The 19580-nt window shown below is 34.9% G+C and overlaps 1 long non-coding RNA gene across 1 annotated transcript; it reads left to right on the forward strand.

The window, feature by feature from the left end:
• Window positions 1–17983: 17983 nt before the first annotated feature.
• On the forward strand, window positions 17984–18773 carry LOC146733955 (uncharacterized). The gene is made up of 2 exons (XR_014931670.1): window positions 17984–18266; window positions 18545–18773. It is a non-coding gene; the product is annotated as an uncharacterized LOC146733955 (long non-coding RNA).
• Window positions 18774–19580: the final 807 nt, after the last annotated feature.

A 19580-nucleotide genomic window follows, 5' to 3' on the forward strand; every position in this document is an offset into this window, starting at 1 on the left:
AATTGATAATAATATACTATTTTACTAAACAACTGAAACATATGAATCTGAGACTACAATAATTGTGTTTCAAAGACATGTGCAGCATGATTATTAATATTCCAATGTATTTTATTGCAGACCGAGAGTGTTTGCTTCACTATAAGATGCCAAACTACAAAGTATTATTAATGATATTATGTACTTTACTGATTTTGCCTAGTCAAAGCAGTTCCTGGATACATTTTCGCTTTAACAAATTAAATCAACATCAGACACTATTTTCCTCACACATAACAAAGTTCATTAATTACACCATACATGCTTGTCTTATATATATAATATATTATATAGTAAACTGTCTGTAGAATTATCCGAGATACTTTCATGAAACTACGTTTTCATTCGTGCTGTACTTTCTAGTGTATTAGCTTGTGACGAGTAAATAAAATACAAAAATATGCTATATGTATAGCATGAAATCTCTCGTCTGGATATGAACTAATTGCAACAGAATTGTAGACTTGATTGAGCTTTGCATGAAGTACCATGAGATAAGTCTTGTAATATTTAGTCCTGTGTGTGTTTAGCGTTTTTGGTATAATAAAGGAGTAATAGTCTTCCTATTTTTATCACATAATTAATAATCTTCGCATTTAAATTTTTTCAACGCATTAATATTAGTCGATTGGAACCACGTGTTGTCTAGCTATCAGACAATGACGCGATTGTGGTTTGGTAATATCTAATTTGAGTCACAAATTTAAAGATTCAAACAGAAACCCTATTATAATTTATTCATGTTACGATCTGGCAAATTACACTTCATTGTGTTTTCACATGTCATTTACATAGGCACTTCATCCATTGAAATTTTCTAATTAAACAGTCAATTTCTACTTGGCAACCTATGTCAATATACAGCTCTTCTGCCTTGAACACTGGTCTATCTTTACCTGAAAGCAGTTCTTATTTATTCTGGTAAACTGAGAAAAAACAAATTAAGACAACATATGAAATAGAGAACTTACAGTTAAATATGGATATGTCTGTAAAAATGCTTCTTCTTTAGTAGCTAGGTAGATTGTGCTGGATCTGGTGACGTCACTAATCCCTATAATTTTGTCGTATATGTAACACCATCAATCAGAAACATGGATTAATTGAGTCTGACAATTTCTAGGATTTTACTAGTTAGTCATCAGAATGGAATTTGCATAGCCCGCCCATGTGTTTACTTGGTACACAGATGTTTGTTTCCGTATTAACATATTATACTCTGTTTAACATCCAAGGTAGCCACTCACAATGTTCTCGGCTTGTTCCGCTGAAGGTCAATAGTAAATATTATTTCCATAAACTAATACGACATTTCTACGATCATAAGTGTGATTCTTTCCAAAAAAATTCTGAATTGAATTTAGTTTTAAATACTATCAATTATGCGTTTTCAATCAATGTATATGATTTTCACAACAATTCATTCATGTTCGTTTAAATTTTGCATTATGACCAAGTCGTCTCCATTTCCAGTCTCCCCAAAGTGGTCGGACAGTTATATATTACTTAATATCAATGCTTAAATATAACATGACAATTGTATTCCTTCTATATTTGTGGTTGTGAACGACAAAAAATATCGTACCCGCAGTTTTCGGAAAGTGTGATTTCATTGAGCACCACAAATCGATGTACTATGCTTAAGCGTCATTTGCATACTGAAACCTATCTTCTATTATGTTTGCAGATGATACAAACCTGTTTTATAGTAACAGAGATTTAAACTATGCAATAACACAAATCAACCTTGAATTAATTGATATAGCAAACTGGTTATCTGCAAATAAACTATCTATCAATGTTAAAAAGATTAACTTTATATTGTTTTCAAATAAAAAAACAGCCCAGTGGATTTACATATTTATATAAATGGAGCTAAAATAAAGCAAGTGAAAGACACCACATTTCTAGGGACAATAATTGATGAAAACATTAATTGGACTCATCGTAATAAAAAAGTTACTACCTTTGTACAATCTTGTCTTCAAGGAATTTACAATGCTGTCATTTTGCCCCATTTATATTATTGTAACATAGTCTGGGAAAACACATGTGTCAAAATTACGCATGATTACACAATCACACTATGAAGAAAGTAGTCTACCCCTATTTAAGAGATTAAATACTCTGACTATCTTTGACATAAATAAACAATACAAACAGCACAGTTTATCTACCAGTACTGCAAAAATCTTCTCCCAGCTTCTTTCACAAATGTCTTTCATACTAATAAAACAATTCACAATCACAACACTCGCCAAAAAAATCAAATTCATTCCTTCTATCATAAATTTCAAAAATCTGAATTTAATATCAAAAGACATGGTATGAAACTTTTGAATAACATGCCTACTGAGTTAAGAAACTTAAACAACTTACAACTGTTTAAATATAAATATAAAAAATCCCTGACTGCTGGCTATTGATATAAAATATAATGTTTAAAATAATTAATATTTACTTATTTAATATTGTTAATTTTACTTGTATATTTTTTGTGTATTTGCTCTCTTTATTTATATTTTTAAGTTTTATATTTTGTATATGGAACAAAACATATGTTACTATTGTTTAATTGGTTTCAGTATACTTTTATTATTATATTATTGCCATAAATTGAGGTGTTAATGATAAAAGCTTTTAGCTTCTAGTTAATTTCCGTCACATGCCACGACATTTTCTGTAGTAATGTATTGTATTGTATTGTTTTTTTTTCTATTTTATTGTGAGAAATAAATGATTGATTGAACCTCGGACCATCTTCCCTTTTATTCACTCGGAGCTGCGATTTATTTATTGGAAATATGTTGTATTACTCATGATTATGTTTACAACGATAGCATATTTGACTTTATTGCAAGTAATTACTAGTAATTGTAAGTTTGACATAAAATATGTTTTTGTCATATTACTTCAAACCCTGCAAATGGAAGTGTGCATGGAATCACGGGGAGAAAAGATGTGCATTGCCTTGTGATAACTGTCATAAAGGTCATACTTGTTTCCAACTCTGGAATGACAGTTGTAATCTAGGTGTGCTTGTAATTTACATAACAAAGGGTGTTTACAACTTTGGAAGGAGAATATGAATCTACCAGGTGTGCTGTTATTTGAATAACAAAAAATGTTTATGATCTACTGAGTTACCTACGTGACACAGCTGCTAGCAAGATCACATTCTATAAATTGAAGGCTATAAATTGGAGAGACTCAGGACAGTTGTCGTCCATCATTTCAACTTTGTATCCGGTGTGTCCTACTACGATATTGTGTGACAAGTGATACAGGCTACAACCATCATTCTGTGAGACTTCTATGAACTGTTCTGCAATCTCCTGCTTCCAGCGGTGCCCTTCAGAATACTAGCGTTCCTCTGCAAGCAAGACTTCTGTATTTCTTCATTGTGTTGCAGAAGCCATTGACTGTCATCCTTTAATACATCCTTGAACTGTGAGTTATCACCAATGCACACTTCCCTAAGAAACCTCCTATGTTAGTGACTTTATTCATTGTATTTTTCTGTACTAAATTTCTTGTAATTATTTTGAGAAATATTAAAGAGGCAAGTAGCTTCAACTCGATATTTTGGTGTGTGTGTATTTCATTTCCAGTACTATCGTCTTATCTACCTCATACTAGCAGTGAAAAAACCTTCTGTCCAGTGTGAGTTATGTGGGTGGCCATCTCAATGGCGATAAGCAGGCCTTACACTGTGACAACTTATATGGTAGAAATGGAGCTTGCGACCATTTTTTGTGGTGATTATACGTATATTGGCCTGGGAGTTGGTTTGTTATGTAGCACTATAGACAATAACTGCCTCGTAATTAAACAATTAATACCCATGACTGTGTTTGCATTGCTGAGCACAAGTAACACCAACGAGGGTTAATTGAACAAGTGTAAAAATATTTTTACAGTTCATGCATGGAGTTTGGTCAATAGAATGATATTTAATGTTAAGTATCTTGAACATTTCTATGTGTATTGGAAACACATGCCATAATCTTTTCATCTGATTTCTCATTTAGTCTACTTGTGAAACAAGAAGTTTGTGCATTGAATTCAACAATATACAAATGTTTGATCAATAAAACATGGCATTTATTAATATTGAAAATTGTGAAATATACATTTTGGCATTCATGGCGTGGAAAAAGAGATGTTTCACTGTGACAATGAGACTATAGTTCATATAGCGATTAGATCGCAGCGATATGTTGTAATCGTGACGTAATTAACGCGATCTATATCCGGTTGATCAACACTTTTTAAAGCAAAAACAAACCATGATTGGACGGAAGTCACAGACTCCTTTTAACCGTCGAATCATAAACGATTCAATCCTTCGCGCAGTAGTAGTAGTCGTGATTTTTAATTAGCAGTTTGACAAGGACAAGTAACGTAAATGAAAGCAAAAAAACGTACAACGTTAAGCTTTGGGACCCTGCAAGTAGGCCAATCTCACTGGTTCTCACCACAAGGGGTTAAAATACCTATCAGGGGGTAAATTCTCCTCGGGGTTCTTCACACTTGTCAGGGGGAATCTCGTCTCGTCTCTATATCTCGTCCCCTTATGGTATGGGATCGGGAAAGTTACTTATACTTTACAGTCATGTAAGACACACACAACGAAATACGTTTCAACTTTCGTCTCAGTCGATCTGGCGTGCACTCTATAAGACACAGTGCCCTGGGGAAAAATCCCCAAGACTATCGCAAGGCTGACCCAAGACTCTTTTAGACTGCGTCAAGGCTCGCCCCAAGTCTCTCCAGGACTGGACTCTCGACTGCCTCTATCCTAGAGTACTTGTCAAGACCGACTCAAACTCTCTTTATTCATTTTCAAAACACTAACCAATTACAAAGCAGTAAAAAGACTCTAGGGCGTAACCTTCAATCATAAGGCCAATCACACTAAGTACTGAATACGTGTAAACAAACGGAACTACGTACCTATATGTTACTATTATGTGGAGCTCCTAACATGCGGTCGCCGCCATTACTAAAACACTAAGAACACGTGAGTTCTCCGAAGTCCGAAATAATAGTACAATGGCCGCTGGTGGCGCTATATCAAAGTGCCAGTGTCTGACTCAGTGTATCAAATTCCCCATTCTTCTTTTGTTGTTTCAGCTGTGATCCTAACCAATCATGACCGTCACAATGGTGTCGAAACCAAAGAATGTTGACTATACAAATGTTTTATCCCTTAGCGATTATATCCTTGATTGTTGCCAGTCCAAATAAATTGTCCAGATAAAAGGATGATAAACGTTCATTTAGAAATAACTGTTAATTATAAAACGCAACGTCGGATCAACTTTAACACAAATGCGATCCAAACAAAGTATTGTCCATGTTCCAACTTTACTTTCTTTTCAACAGATGTAGCACTCCCTCTTCTAGTGCCCTAAGTAAGATCAATGGCGAAGCTCCCTTCTTAGTGAGGCAGTCTGCTAACTGGTCCTTGGTCTGACACCATAGTATTTCTTCAATATGTCCTTTATTCACCAGTTCTTTAATACCACTGATTTCCATCCTCAGTCGTTTTTCTGATACCACTTTCACTGATTTTATGGCCTCCACAAGCGACCTGCAGTCTGTTACACATGTGATAGGTAGACTGTCTTCTCTGACTTTTCCTGTTGTTAATTCTCCATACAACATTCCTATGAATATAGCCGAATCTATCCCATCAGCCATAGCTATGGTTTCTCCTGCCAGTGTGCTCCTCACTATTCTTCTTATTTTCTTGGAGTTCCAGAAAATAGGTGAGAAATTACCATCCTGGTCAGCCAACATAACCAGATATCCACCCTGACATCCTCCATCAGGCAAGTTGCCCAGAGAGGCATCGCTGTACATCACAAGTTTCAGCTTTTCAGTATCCAGTTTTCGAAATTTTAACTTAATACTGTTTTCTTTGATTCTCTTGATCACCCGGTTGATTTCCAGCAGATCCTTGACTGTGACTTTCTTAACCGTTGTTGCTAACTTGCAAAAATCACATCGGGTCTACTTTGGTGAGCCACCCACAGAATTTGTCCCACCTTGCTCCTCATCTCTCCTTTTTCGTCCACGCTGATTGGGCTGTCTTTCTGTAGCTTTCTTGCTGCATCAATCTTTATTTTCTGTAAACTTGCTATATAGTTGTCTTGATGCATGTATATATGATCTTCCTCTCCTTCTATACCAATTCCTATATACTGAAAGGTATCACATTCTTCTTTACCAATGTTGAACATAGCTCTGATTGATTTGATGACTGTCTGCTCAAATTCTTTTGAGCCACTCCACATAAAGTCATCCACATGACTTGCCAGAATTACCATGAGCTTTCCTCTCTCGTTTCTCCAGTAAAACACTGCTGGATCAACTTTTGAGATTTTGGCTCCTGCTTCAACCATTACTTGTTTAACTTTAAAACACCATTGTAGTGATGCATCCCCTAGTCCATAGACGCATTTCTTCAATTGCCAAATTTTTCCAGGGTTTTCTGCTTCTATTGGTGGTTTGATATAGACCTCTCTCTCTATTTCCAAACCCTGCAAGAAGGCCGTTTTGATATCCATTGACTTTGGTCTCCAGTTATGATGTGCTAGGATGGCTAGAATGACCCTCATTGACTCCTTACTACATGTTGGCGAGTCTCTTTGAATATCATCTTTTTCTATTTCTTCAAAGCCCCTTGCCACCAATCTTGCTTTTGATTTGGTGCTCTCATTTGCTGTTTTCATTGTACATACCATCTCGTGGATATGCACCTTTTGCCATTATCGTCAATTTCGTCAAATACTCCATTTTGTTTCCAGTTGTTGATTTCAGTAAGTTTTGCTGTTTTGAAATTGTCTTCTCCAACCATCATAACTATGTCTTCACTGTCACCTTGTTTTGAAAAGTCTTTAACTTGACTCAAGTCTATTGCTTGGGTGATTCCTGCCACCTGCTCTGGATTTATGTATTTGACATTATACCAATGTTTATTGCTTCCTGTAGCTTTACCAGCTCTACTAGTTACTTCTGCTTTCATCATTTCTCCTGATCTCTCATTCCTGTATTCAATTACTTTTCCTCTGGTCAGTTTAGGAAAATCTGAACTGTTTCTGATTGCAGTAGGTTCAGTCTCTTTTGTTCTTTCATCCTCATCACCAGGAATATCCATATCTGTTTGTGCTGCATTATTGCTTTCTTGTGTACTTGTCATTTCTCTATGCTGACTCACTGTTATGTTTGGTTGTTCTAAACCAGCTTGTTTTTCTTGTGTGAAAGTATTTGATCCAATTTGTTCATTTCTAGCTTCATTTTTTTTGCTCATCTATCTCTGTTTTTGACCAGTCAGTTTGCAGTCTACAGTTATGCACTCTGACTATTGCACCACCATGTCTAACTATAACAATTCTACCATCTTGTCCTATCACTGTCCCTGGTCCCTTCCACTCAGGACTATCAGGTCGTTTATAGTACACTCGGTCACCACTATTATGCGGTCCTGCTGAGGGTCTAGCTTGTTTTCTAAGTGCCCTTCTAATCCTTCCAGAGCATTCTACCTCAGTGAAGACCTTCCTTGCTGCATACATCGCTGATATGTGTCTACCAACTGTCTCACTTTGAGTAGTGCCTTCAAGTGCTGGTACTTTGTCAGTGAGTATCGACGGCAAATTTGGATTGACTCCATGAGCTATCTGACACGCACTAAATCCATGTACATTTCCAAGTGTATTCTTTGCCATTAGAGACCATTTTAGGCTTTCTTTCCAATCACATTCTTTATCATGCTTCATCATTCTCATGGTTTCTGTCAGGGTGTAATTATGTCTCTCCAACAAACCATTTGACCATGGGGAATATGCTGCTGAGGTTTTAACATTGATGTTGAAGTTCTCGCACATGTCCCTCACTTCATTATTGGAAAACTCACCGCCATTATCACTATACATATTCTTTGGTGCTCCCCATATACTAATCCAGTTTTTGATGAACTTTCTCACAAAGACCTTTGGAAGTTTACTTTTCATTATGGCTCCAGCACTGTATCTGGAAAACTGGTCAATGATGTGTAGATACCATACATTTTTCTCTAACTCATGTAGGTCTACTGCTACAGTTTCATTGAACTATGATGCTAGTGGTAAACCAACTGCTGGTCTAGCTCCCTGTCTTTTAAACTTGTTGCAGGTCTCACATTTATTTACTATGTTGATCAAGTCTTTCAATATAGTAGAGTCTTTATTTCCTGCATTTATTAATAACTTGTTTAATCTCTCTGCTGAAGCATGTCCGAATTGTTTATGCAGCTTTTCCAGTATCACCATTTTCTTCTTAACTGGTGTATTCTCATCTACAATTAAACATTCTAACTCATCAATTTCTTCCAAAGTGTTGCTTTCTTCTACTGTGTTCTTTATACTAATGTTTTGTTTACCCTGTTTGACTGTGTGCTTGTCAATCCTTAGATTAATGCAGTAGTGTCCACTGTTGGTGTGTTCCAGTTTAACTGTGTTCTTAAACATCACTGCTGTGTCGTTTTCCATGTCAAGTTTGGTTTTAGCTTTCTTCAGGGACGCTTGGCTAATTAACATTGGTATATCTTTGTCCACTACTTCTGTGTCTATTTCACATTTATGTGCTCCTATCATGATAGGTATTCTTACAGTCATCAGCGAATTTACTTTCATGCCATCTCCAAACTTGAAACTTCTCTTGCTGGGTTTTCTGTTGATTTTATCTACTTTCTGGCTATCTAGATTATTGATGTAGTCATTTATCCAAGCATGTCCACATACTGTTCTAGTACATGATGTATCAAGAATCCCTTTTCCATATGAATCAACCATGAACACCCTATTTTCCTCCTTATTCATGTTTACCAACACCTCATCACAAATTACCACACTATCCGATTCTTCTTCCTCATCCACTGCATTTATCTTATCACTTTCATCTTTGTGTGGACAACTCTTGGCCCAGTGGTACGTTGACTGACATACTGCACATTTAGATCTTTTACCAAATCGATTCAAGGGATTGGTACCTTTTTCAATAACTCTGACTGACCTTTGACTTTGAGGCTTCCTTTCCCATTTTTTATTCACTTTTTGAACCATCATGGCCGATTCTTGTTTAATGGTGATGCCCCCTGTTGCAATGGATCCCTGCTCATTCGGTTGACTTCCCATTTCTTTATTGAAAATTCTCTTCAAAGACGATTTCATACTTTTCAATTTCAAATCTTGTACACTGGATAACACTATACGCCTGTTGTTTTCATCAAGATTGGCGTTTTCTAGTAATTTATAACCAATTACTTCATCTTTTAATGTCATATCATACCTTTTCACTTGTTGATATAAACGGTCAAACTCGGCGATGTATTCCGCCATTGTCATGGATCCAGTTTTCTTGAAGAGCTCGAATGTTCTGTATGCTTGCTCATACAATTCGTCGAGCGCTTTCAGTAAGAAATTCATCCCGTTTTCCTTCTTTAAGTCAGTAAACTCAACTTCAGCCGCTTTTTGTCTGGCATGACCTTTTAGACTCAGCGCTACTGCTATGGCCTGTTTCTCCTTGGCGATATCTGTCATGAATTGCCACATTTGGATCTCCCTCTTCCAGTCGTCATAAACGATTTCGTCGTTCAAAGTCGGCGGATTTTTGTATGAAGTAGAACTTGCCATATTTAGTAACCGAGCTCTGCTACCATGTAAACAAACGGAACTACGTACCTATATGTTACTATTATGTGGAGCTCCTAACATGTGGTCGCCGTCATTACTAAAACACTAAGAACACGTGAGTTCTCCGAAGTCCGTAATAATAGTTTAATGGCCGCTGGTGGCGCTATATCAAATTGCCAGTGTCTGATTCAGTGTATCATACGTCATATCTTTTGATTAATCGTTCACTACATTAATAACTATGAATACCAACTGTCAGAATGAGTAGTCTGAATAGCGGCGGTTATCTCGTAATTAGTTCCAAATCACTGAGCCAATGACAGACATAACACAGCAATTCGCTAATAATCAGCTAATTGAGTCGGTCAACAGATACACAAAAACAAATTCATGACATACCACCTACCAGCCCCAAAACAGAAATAAAACACACAACAGAGTTTAAAAACTACGTTATAACACTACCAGTTGATTTATTCCTGATGAAAAGTGGACGTGATTTAAAATGACAGTAGGCGGGTTCAGCCGTCGTCGTCGAACAGTTTCAGTTACAGTGAAACGACTATCGCACATTCCATTTAGACTACCACAACTGTGACGTCACAATTAGGCAAGCTTGAGACTGGGAGGAGTAGGAAATGCCGACACAATGTAAAACAATGTATATTATTCAATGAACAGATGTTCAATGTTCAACATGATTCAGGGGAGACAGCTGTTGAATGCGATAGTAAACTGTTGCATACATACTGTTGCCTGCATACTACCTGAAACCCTATACACTACGAAATTCCAATTCAAACCTGTTCGGTTTACGATATGGATACTGAAACATGCATGAGTAGGAATACAATAAAGGCACCAAGTTGTTGACGAAGTCGTGAAAAATTACAATCATGCGTTTGGCTTGATGATTGTATTTGTGGATTCGAATGTGTTCAGTTCGTCAAATGCTTTTCTGGGTGGACAGAAACAGCACTGGCTTGTTATATGCGTAATTGTGTATGTACCTGTGCCAGTGCTAAACTAGATTGCCAAGCTGACCAATTTATCAGATGCATTCCAATGACTACGTCTGTCATTTTGAACATGGATGTATTGTGGAAACTAACGATTATAATTTGGTACCACCCACTGCGGGGATTGAAGAATGTAAAGACGAAATATATGTTTTACGAAACAACTACAACAACAACAACAACAGTGTATGTTCGTGCATGGATGCGATCAGGGTCAGAAGTAATTGCGACTACGAACTACTCTATAAATCATACGTCACATGGCCTCATGAAGAATTCACGAATCATCTGATTGATGGAAACTACTCAGTTATGCATTAGTTTAGATTAAAAAGTTGTAGTTGTTCAACAGATGTCTCAAGTATCACTCATCAGATTGTTAAATGACATGATTAGTTTAACGTTGATTATTTTTATATATCTCAATAAAAACTTGTTTCTGATTGCACACATCCTATTGAATGTAATAATCAAAGCTTGTGTTAAAAATGATAGGTGCATGCATATGAATATATTACACAACATTGATGCAGATTAATGAAAAAAAAATGTTAATTACTCACCATTTCTTTCTTTTTTTATTTACTTCCAGATGTATATGAAGTAGAATGAATAATAAAAACAAAAATGGTAGATGGGGAGAAAATGGCCTTTGTGAAATGACTTGGCTATCCAAGAAATCAGTCATCTTGGATAGCAATGGAAAATATTTTATCCAACCTTTTCCAAACTTTAATATTTTATTAGGCAGTTTGAACCTCGTCAAGTTCAGTTTTCGTATATGTTGTATGTAAGACAGTTTATGATGCTGGTGAAATTTCACTTACAATTTTTGTTGTTGTTACAAACTTGGAAATCTTCATTAATCATAATAAAATGTCAAAGTTCAATTTTAGTGTGACTAACAGTTTCTCCAGAATCTGTTGTGTAGTAAACTGATATGTTATTTATATTATGGTAGGAATCATTTTTCCTGACCGCCCCCAAACAATTTTGAGCTTAATACAGTATATTCAGTATTGAGAAGCTTGATTTTTTATATAATAACTGATGATTTTATTGTTCTTGTTGATACCAGAATTCACATTACTATCATTCAAGCTTCTTCGGCTTCAAGAAATTTGAATTTTGCATATAAATCACGTTATCAAAATATTATAATGCGAATATAAAATATATTTTTATCAAAATGAATTTCTCACATCTATCACAAATATTACTGATTTAAATGTCAAAAATCAAAAATTACTACTACTTTTTTGTGTGAAAGGGTCATCTGGTGTGCCTTGCCACGAAATATGATATTCTATTTCTTCATTTATCATCATATTGCTATTTACCAGTAGAAAAATTTAATAAAATGTTATCATTATTATTATAACTAGCCCATCTTCACCATTTTATTTTATAAACAAGTCTTAACATTAACTTATGCAACTTTCGATCTGGTTTTCAAGTGTGGAATGTGGTATAAATTGTATTTTTAGACAGAAGAGGATGCTGTGTTCCCGTTAGACACACAAAGTCCTAGCTGTGAAATATTGAAGAAAACTATTACAATAGGCAAATCATTTTCCGTTCATTGAGAGATTGGCTTCTTCTGGAATTGAACATAAAAACAGGACATCCGTGCATATTTTGAGGTATCCACATAATAACCTCGTAATATTCACACTTACATCTTTAGTCGAATGGAACGTGTTGTTCGGATATCAGACAATAACGAGATTGTGGTTTGTTAATATCTAATTTGAGTCACAAATTTAAAGATTCAAACAAGGCCCATTATGATTTATTAATGTTACGATCTGGCAAATTACACATGATTGTGTTTTCACGTGTCATTTGCATAGGCACTTCATCCACTAAAATGTACACTATAATCTGCTTTCATGGTCAATAGTAAATATTATGCCCATAAACTAATACGATATTCTTACGATCATAAGTGTGTTTCTTTTCAACAACATTTCGGAATTGAATTTATTGTTTTAAATACTATCACATAACCGCTTTCCATAAAACATCAACGCATATAAATGTCATAACAATTTATTCACGTACATGTATTTTGCATTGTGGCTAAGTCGTATTTAATCCAGTCTCCACAAAGTAGTTTAGAATATACCACTTAATATCATTAAAACAATGCTCACATAATCGCACCTAGAAATTGAACAAATATTTCGGGATTAACATTTTGAATTTTGCATAAACCCATAATCGACAGTCCATTTGAGCACGCTTCTCCTGAAAAGTGCTTTCTTGTCACTTTTACGCTGAAATCTCACCAAACTTGTAGACTAACGTCACAATTGTATTCATTCTATATATTTGTGTTTGTGAACGATAACAAAATATCGTACCCGCCGTTTTTAGTAAGTGTGATTTTTTTGAGCACCACGAATCGATTTACCATCTTCGTTTTTTTTGTATACGTTTGGAGCCGCTAGTTAATTATTGTCAACATTTTATATTACTCATAATTATGGTTACACTGATAGCATATTTGACTTTATAAAAAGTCATTATATTGTAAGTTTGATATATAATATGGCAGAAATTGAGCGACCATTTTTTGGTGGAGACTATACGTATATTGGCCCGAGAGAGGGTTTGTTACGTGGCACTGTTCCAGGCGTATAATTTTATTGGTAGACACACAACTGTCTCGTAATTAAACAATTAATACCCGGGACTATGTTTGCATTGCTGAGCACAAGTAACATCAACAAGAGTTAATTGATTACGAACAAGTGTAAAAGGTCTGATGTTTAACAACATATAACAGTTGAGCAGTGCGTTCTTGTAAACATATGTTACAATGACGTATACAAATGCGTGCGTGTGTTAGAATAATGAACCCCCTTTGTTTACTTAAAAACAAACTCTTCGCATTTATTTAAAACAGTCATGTCTTATGTAACACTATACCTTGTGAACATAGTCTAGAGTTCGACGAGGAAATAAGAAAGACATATAATAAGGTTATACACAAAATACCTGAACCTACGTCCTCGTGAATCCTACATTATGCTATTGTTCGTGGCGCAATGGGTATACCAACTGTAACACATTTATGTTCTGTACAATATGTTTTGTCAAACTACTACATTTTCATCTAGAGCATTGACCTAATTTTACATGTAAGCCATTTTCGTATGTCTGATGGTAAACTGAGGAATAATAAAATTGTGAAAACGTTATAATATAGCCAACTTACATATGGATATGTCTGTAAACGATGCTGTTTCGTTAGTGACGAGGTAGAACTGGTTTGTGACGTCACTTTATATTTTTGTTTTATATGTACGGCCAAAAATTGAGAACATTTGCTCAACAAAAACAGATGTATTTATACCCGATATAAGTCCACCAAAAGTCCACTACCACAATTGTGACGTCACTTAGCCAAGATCGAGGCACCGAGAGGTTGGCGTAGTTGTAAACAATTACCATCCCGTGGTTGGCTGGATGATTGTATTTGCGAATTCAGTTAGTCAAATGTTTGTTTCTGGTTGGACAGATACTGTAACTTGTTCTGTAGAATTATTTGAGAATTTATTTGAGTGTAGCAAGTTTACCAGTCGGAACATAGCCAGCCTATGTCTACTTTGCCTACAGATCTAGTGTTGTAATTCTACTACCAGTTAATGCAAGGGCAACCTGCATGTTTATATTTTCGTATTCTTGTTAAAAGTAGGTGTTATTGACTGCTTGTAGCTGCATTGTATTGTAAATAGCTGTCATATACGAACACCTAATTACACAAAGAACATAGAACACTTTCCTGGGGTATTTAAAACCAAAAAATGTCATTCCAGCTCAGCAGCCAATCAGCGACGGCCTTAAAGTCAGATGACAATTTCGTTTTCAAATACCCCAGGAAAGTGTTCTATGTTCTTAGTGTAATTAGGTGTTTATATGTAAGGGATTTTTCCACACAAAAACGACGAATTCGGTCGAATATTATTATGGGTTGGCTTAATATAACCCCAACGGATTGTATTTTTGTGAAAGATTGGTATTTTTGTCCAGATTTGTAGGAATTTGAAAAACGCGTTTCACATTTAGTTTTATGCTGCATTCAATATGGTGGCCCATATAGTAAATATCGTATTTATCACGTATGCGCCAGCTGACTGTGCTATCTATGAGCTGAGTTTTGCTGTGCATTCGTCTTATAAAACGTTTGTAACAGCGTCCGGATTACTTTCGGAAATTCCGTCGCGTTTCGGAAAGTTTTAATTTTCAAAACTTTTGAATATTTATTTGTGCTTTTAGGTTAGTGAGAAGGTTATAATAATTCTTCATTTCACTTTAACACTGTTTTTACACCCCTCAGACCCCTTTAAAAAGTCACTTCTGGCCATTTTAATGGCCACTATTTTCTTAATGGCCAGAGTATTGACCAGAATATTTTAAGTGGCCAAAATATTTACCAGTGTTTTTAAAATGGTGGTTTTAATGACCCATGTTTTTTATACTGGTCAGAATAATTACAATTGCTTTTTAAATGATGGAGTTGATGAACATTTTTTTTTTATGGGCAGTATAATGGTCATTTTATTTTTCATTACATACATAAAATGACCAGTATTTTTGTTCATGTCTCTAAATATAATGGCCCAGAAAACAGCCTCAATATACGTGTGGGAATTTATTTTTCCCAAGTTTCACTGGCGCTTCCAAGTACACTTAAATGAAATTTCGCGAATATTGCCTCGATCTCCAGTGAAATTTCATAGTAACGCTGATGCCAGTGACTGCTGGTGGACTGCATAACCTGCGGAGTATTTAGATGGTGTTGAATCATAGGACGATTGCAGTACTACAACTGGCACATCAAGGTATGAATTTGTAATTATTTTACCATTTTACAATGACTTCAATACAATATTAGATACTTTTGTTGTTGTTTATGTAGCAGGATAGTCTTTTGGGGCTTTCGTTTTTGTTCAGTCATGGCACACTGTGTAAGTAATGCTTCATTATTATTCATAATTGTCAAACAACAAGCTCAAGTAGGTGTTAATGAGGATTAGCTCCTATGTTTGTTAATACAAGAAAAGTATAAACAAAATTTATTTCCAACTCCTGAAATCTGCAAAAAAACATCAACGTAAATTTGTTTCCATTCATGGCAATGTTTTCAAATTATTTTAATAAAATAATTTAACTGACTGCAAAATGTTTGTTTTTTTTAAATTTTTGAAGACTATGTATATTGTTTTCTTTTTTCTCTTCAGACAATACCAGCAATAGTGTACTGTACACTGGGAAATCTAATTTAGTAATCATGTATTAACTATACATGTATATATTATGCCCATAACATCAAATACCATACAGAATCCCTTTTTCCTGTAAACTAGTATAGATGATATATGCCTACAGTGTGCAACAGTTCATTTTTCTTTGCGCACAAAAGAAAAAAGTAAAACTCATACTCAAAATAACTTTTAATTTAGCATGGATTTAAACTAAATTTCAATTGAATCTAATATTCTTTGCTCATCTTTGAGCCCAATTTGATTTGAATGAGTTGTAGAGATCAATATAAAGGGGAAGTGAATCTTAATGTATGCACCTAAGGTAGAAATAAACAGAAGACACTTATTCGTAGATTCACGTAGAGCTCTTTAGCAAAGGCTAAGAGGTCCAATACCTTAACCTGTGCTAAAAAAATGTGCATGAATACAGGCTAAGAAATACTAGGTACAGAGTAAATCTGGTCAGTCCAAAGCCTTAGCACAGGCAAAACAAAACAAGCATGAACGCTTAGCTCGGCTAAAAAAACCATTGTATTTAATGTTCATTTAGGAGATTTACTACTATATTCATAACTTTTTATTTTGGTGTGCCATTTCCTGCATGACAATCAACGCTAACACATATAGAGAGATTGACTCAAGAAAAAATGTACCGATGATGAGATACTGTGCTACTTCCTGTTATTCTGCAATTTGCACTTTCTGAATTTGCTTTGGTATTGTTTTATAGCTGTAGAACTAACCTTCCTACTTACTCTTACTGAGCACTCATAGTTAAAATTTTTGAAGATTTTGCCTATTCTTAATAAGTTTGGGCGTTCCTTACCCCGTGCTAACCATTGTTTCCTTCTGTGCATGAACTCAAACATATGAGATTAGCTTAAATCTTAGCCCGTACTTTGTGTAGCATGAACACTACTTTTGAAGATACAGGGGGCAAATGGGCAAGACTTAAACAAAATATAATGAAGGTGTAATATGCAGTCAGTAAATGTCCTAGGCATTTCTGGGTCAGCCAAATTGATCATGGGTACTCTTGCTCAACTTGGACAAAAAAATATTTAGTCTATATAATGGTACTTAAATCATAGACCTTAGAGAACAGGGACATGCTACTGTGGCTACCCCTTTCATGTAACCTTAGTTATAATCCCCCTACCCAAATTAACACCTTAGAGAAACTGATAATAAATCTATGTCAACACCACTGTTACATCCTCTCCTGTTTCATAAGCCAAACATGGCTGCCAGGGTGTAGCTACACAAAATGAGACAATTTTGTGGTTGGAATATAATCAGAAAAATTAAATTTGATCAAAACTTGAATAGCCAAGTCCATTCTATTGATGCGAGTGAAACTAAAAATTAACAATTTTTATTCCACTATGAAATCAGGAAAGGGAAACAAAAATGGTAAGTTTTCTCTGCAAGGAAACAAAACTGCCTAAAAGTAAACAATGACCTGTGGAAATTTGTGTCATTATAACAAGTGGATTTTTCATCATATTTAGAACAGATATAGCATAGTGCACTTGTTATACACTGACTAATGGGAATACTGGTAAAAACTGTTTCAGATGTATAAATCTTCTAGGTACATGTATATGTATTAATGAGATTATACAGGAGGTTATAACCCACATTGCACATTGTCTCAGACAGAAGTTGCATGACCCTGTTTTCTAAGGTCATGCTTAAATCATAACCATCTGAATACCATTATTTCACTTTTCAAACTAAACTGTTTTTATATTTTTAATATCATTTTTTTGATTTTGAAAAAAAAATATAGAAACAATATTACACTTAACATAATTACTCTATTAGCAGCACATGCACTTAGGTAAATTACAGGGATCTTCAATGGTCGAAATAAGTAATATTTTCATGATTTAGTATCCACAAATGTAATTTTAGAGCAAATATGGTATTGTATTGGATTATAATTATAATACAATTATTTATTTTGTGAAAGTACCTGGGGATCGATGAAGTTGTACATGCATGGTGGCATTCCCATTGTGGAGGGACTCTATAATTTTGTATGTACACAGCTTCCTACTTTGAAAGACAAAATCATGCAGCTGCATTGTTACATAACTTTCTTTTGTCTCTTGTAGGAAGTTAAATCCCCCTATTGTTCTCAGAAATTAGGTTCCCAAGTACAGCAATGTACTGTCCACAGAGGGACTGTGTACTGTCCTAGTCTCTCAAGAGATGAACTGTGTGTATATATGGCACAACCCCTAATATATTCGGTTAGGAAACAATTTGATGTTATTCTGTTTTATTTGATATTTATATTTTTTCAATCAGAATGTACCGGGTATCATCTTTTTGGAAGTATATCTGAGTTGCATAGGGGAAAAATTGACATATCACAAGATGTCATTTTATCCACATTGTTATTAGTGAGGACAGAAATATGCCAAAATACACAGACACCACAAATTTTTGTTTCCAAAATTGATTACAAAGTGTCTTAATTAAAAACTGGTCATTGTAAGCTAATAGCAATCTGAATTATTTTTTGCAGATAATGACAATTTAAAAAAAGGAAATGGAACGTAAGAAGTTGAAGAACCAGAATTTATGGACGTTAAGGGGAAAAAAAAGTTTAACCAGTATTGATGGATGCAATGGTTTAGCATTTGCATGTTTATCAGTTTTACATTTGCACACAGATTTTGAAAGTTCCAAGTGTGTAGAGTTACTGTACATTCCTTTTTTTATGTTTTCCCTCAAATAAAAGTGACATCTTTCAACTGGTATTTTATGATTTTCAGCTATCTTATATAGTTCTTCTTGCTGACCCTTTTGTACACACCCACACTCACTCCACAATCTTTCATCTTCTTAATAATAATTAACAGGAAAATATTATTGAAAAAATCCTGTAGAGATCAAAAACATGAACAAATTTGACACGCCTACATCTTTGAGAAAAAATATTTTACACTAGAAAAAGAATAGCACAAAAACAAAGAGGAGAAAAAACATTTTGCACAGCCCCCTCCTTAAGCTAATCGCCTCTCAAGAAAACTTGATGAATATCTGGAGGAGTATGACATTGCAAACCTAAAATATTATTATCCACTAAAACAGTCTGTATGGCTGTGCACTACATCATGATTTTTAAAAAACAAAACAAAATATTGCTTACATATTCTTGTTTTGTCTAATGTTTTCATTAATTATCCAATTTCTGTACTTTATGTGTTTGTACACTGAGCTGAATAATTAAGATGATGTTTTGAAGCACAGTGATAGAGGGACTGTGTTTGAAGCAATGTTTTAACCCCCCCCCTCCCCCATATGACATTTTTACTTTGCAAAGCTGTACCTCCCAGATCTTTAGTTGTTTATGCATAGATGGTCTTTGGTTATAAATTATTTACTTTCCAGTCATTTTTGAAGTGTAAACCTTTGTCATACTTTCTGCTGTGTTGACTTCCTGTCACTATGCTTTTGTTTCCCTTTGGTTAGCTAAACATATGAACGCTTGTTGAAAATCACACTTGGAAGTAAGAGTTTCTAATGGAATAGCAAGCAATCTAATCTATTCCTGAAAT

Source organism: Saccoglossus kowalevskii, chromosome 15 (assembly GCF_978046115.1).
Source record: "Saccoglossus kowalevskii chromosome 15, keSacKowa6.1, whole genome shotgun sequence".
Classification (NCBI taxonomy): domain Eukaryota; kingdom Metazoa; phylum Hemichordata; class Enteropneusta; family Harrimaniidae; genus Saccoglossus; species Saccoglossus kowalevskii.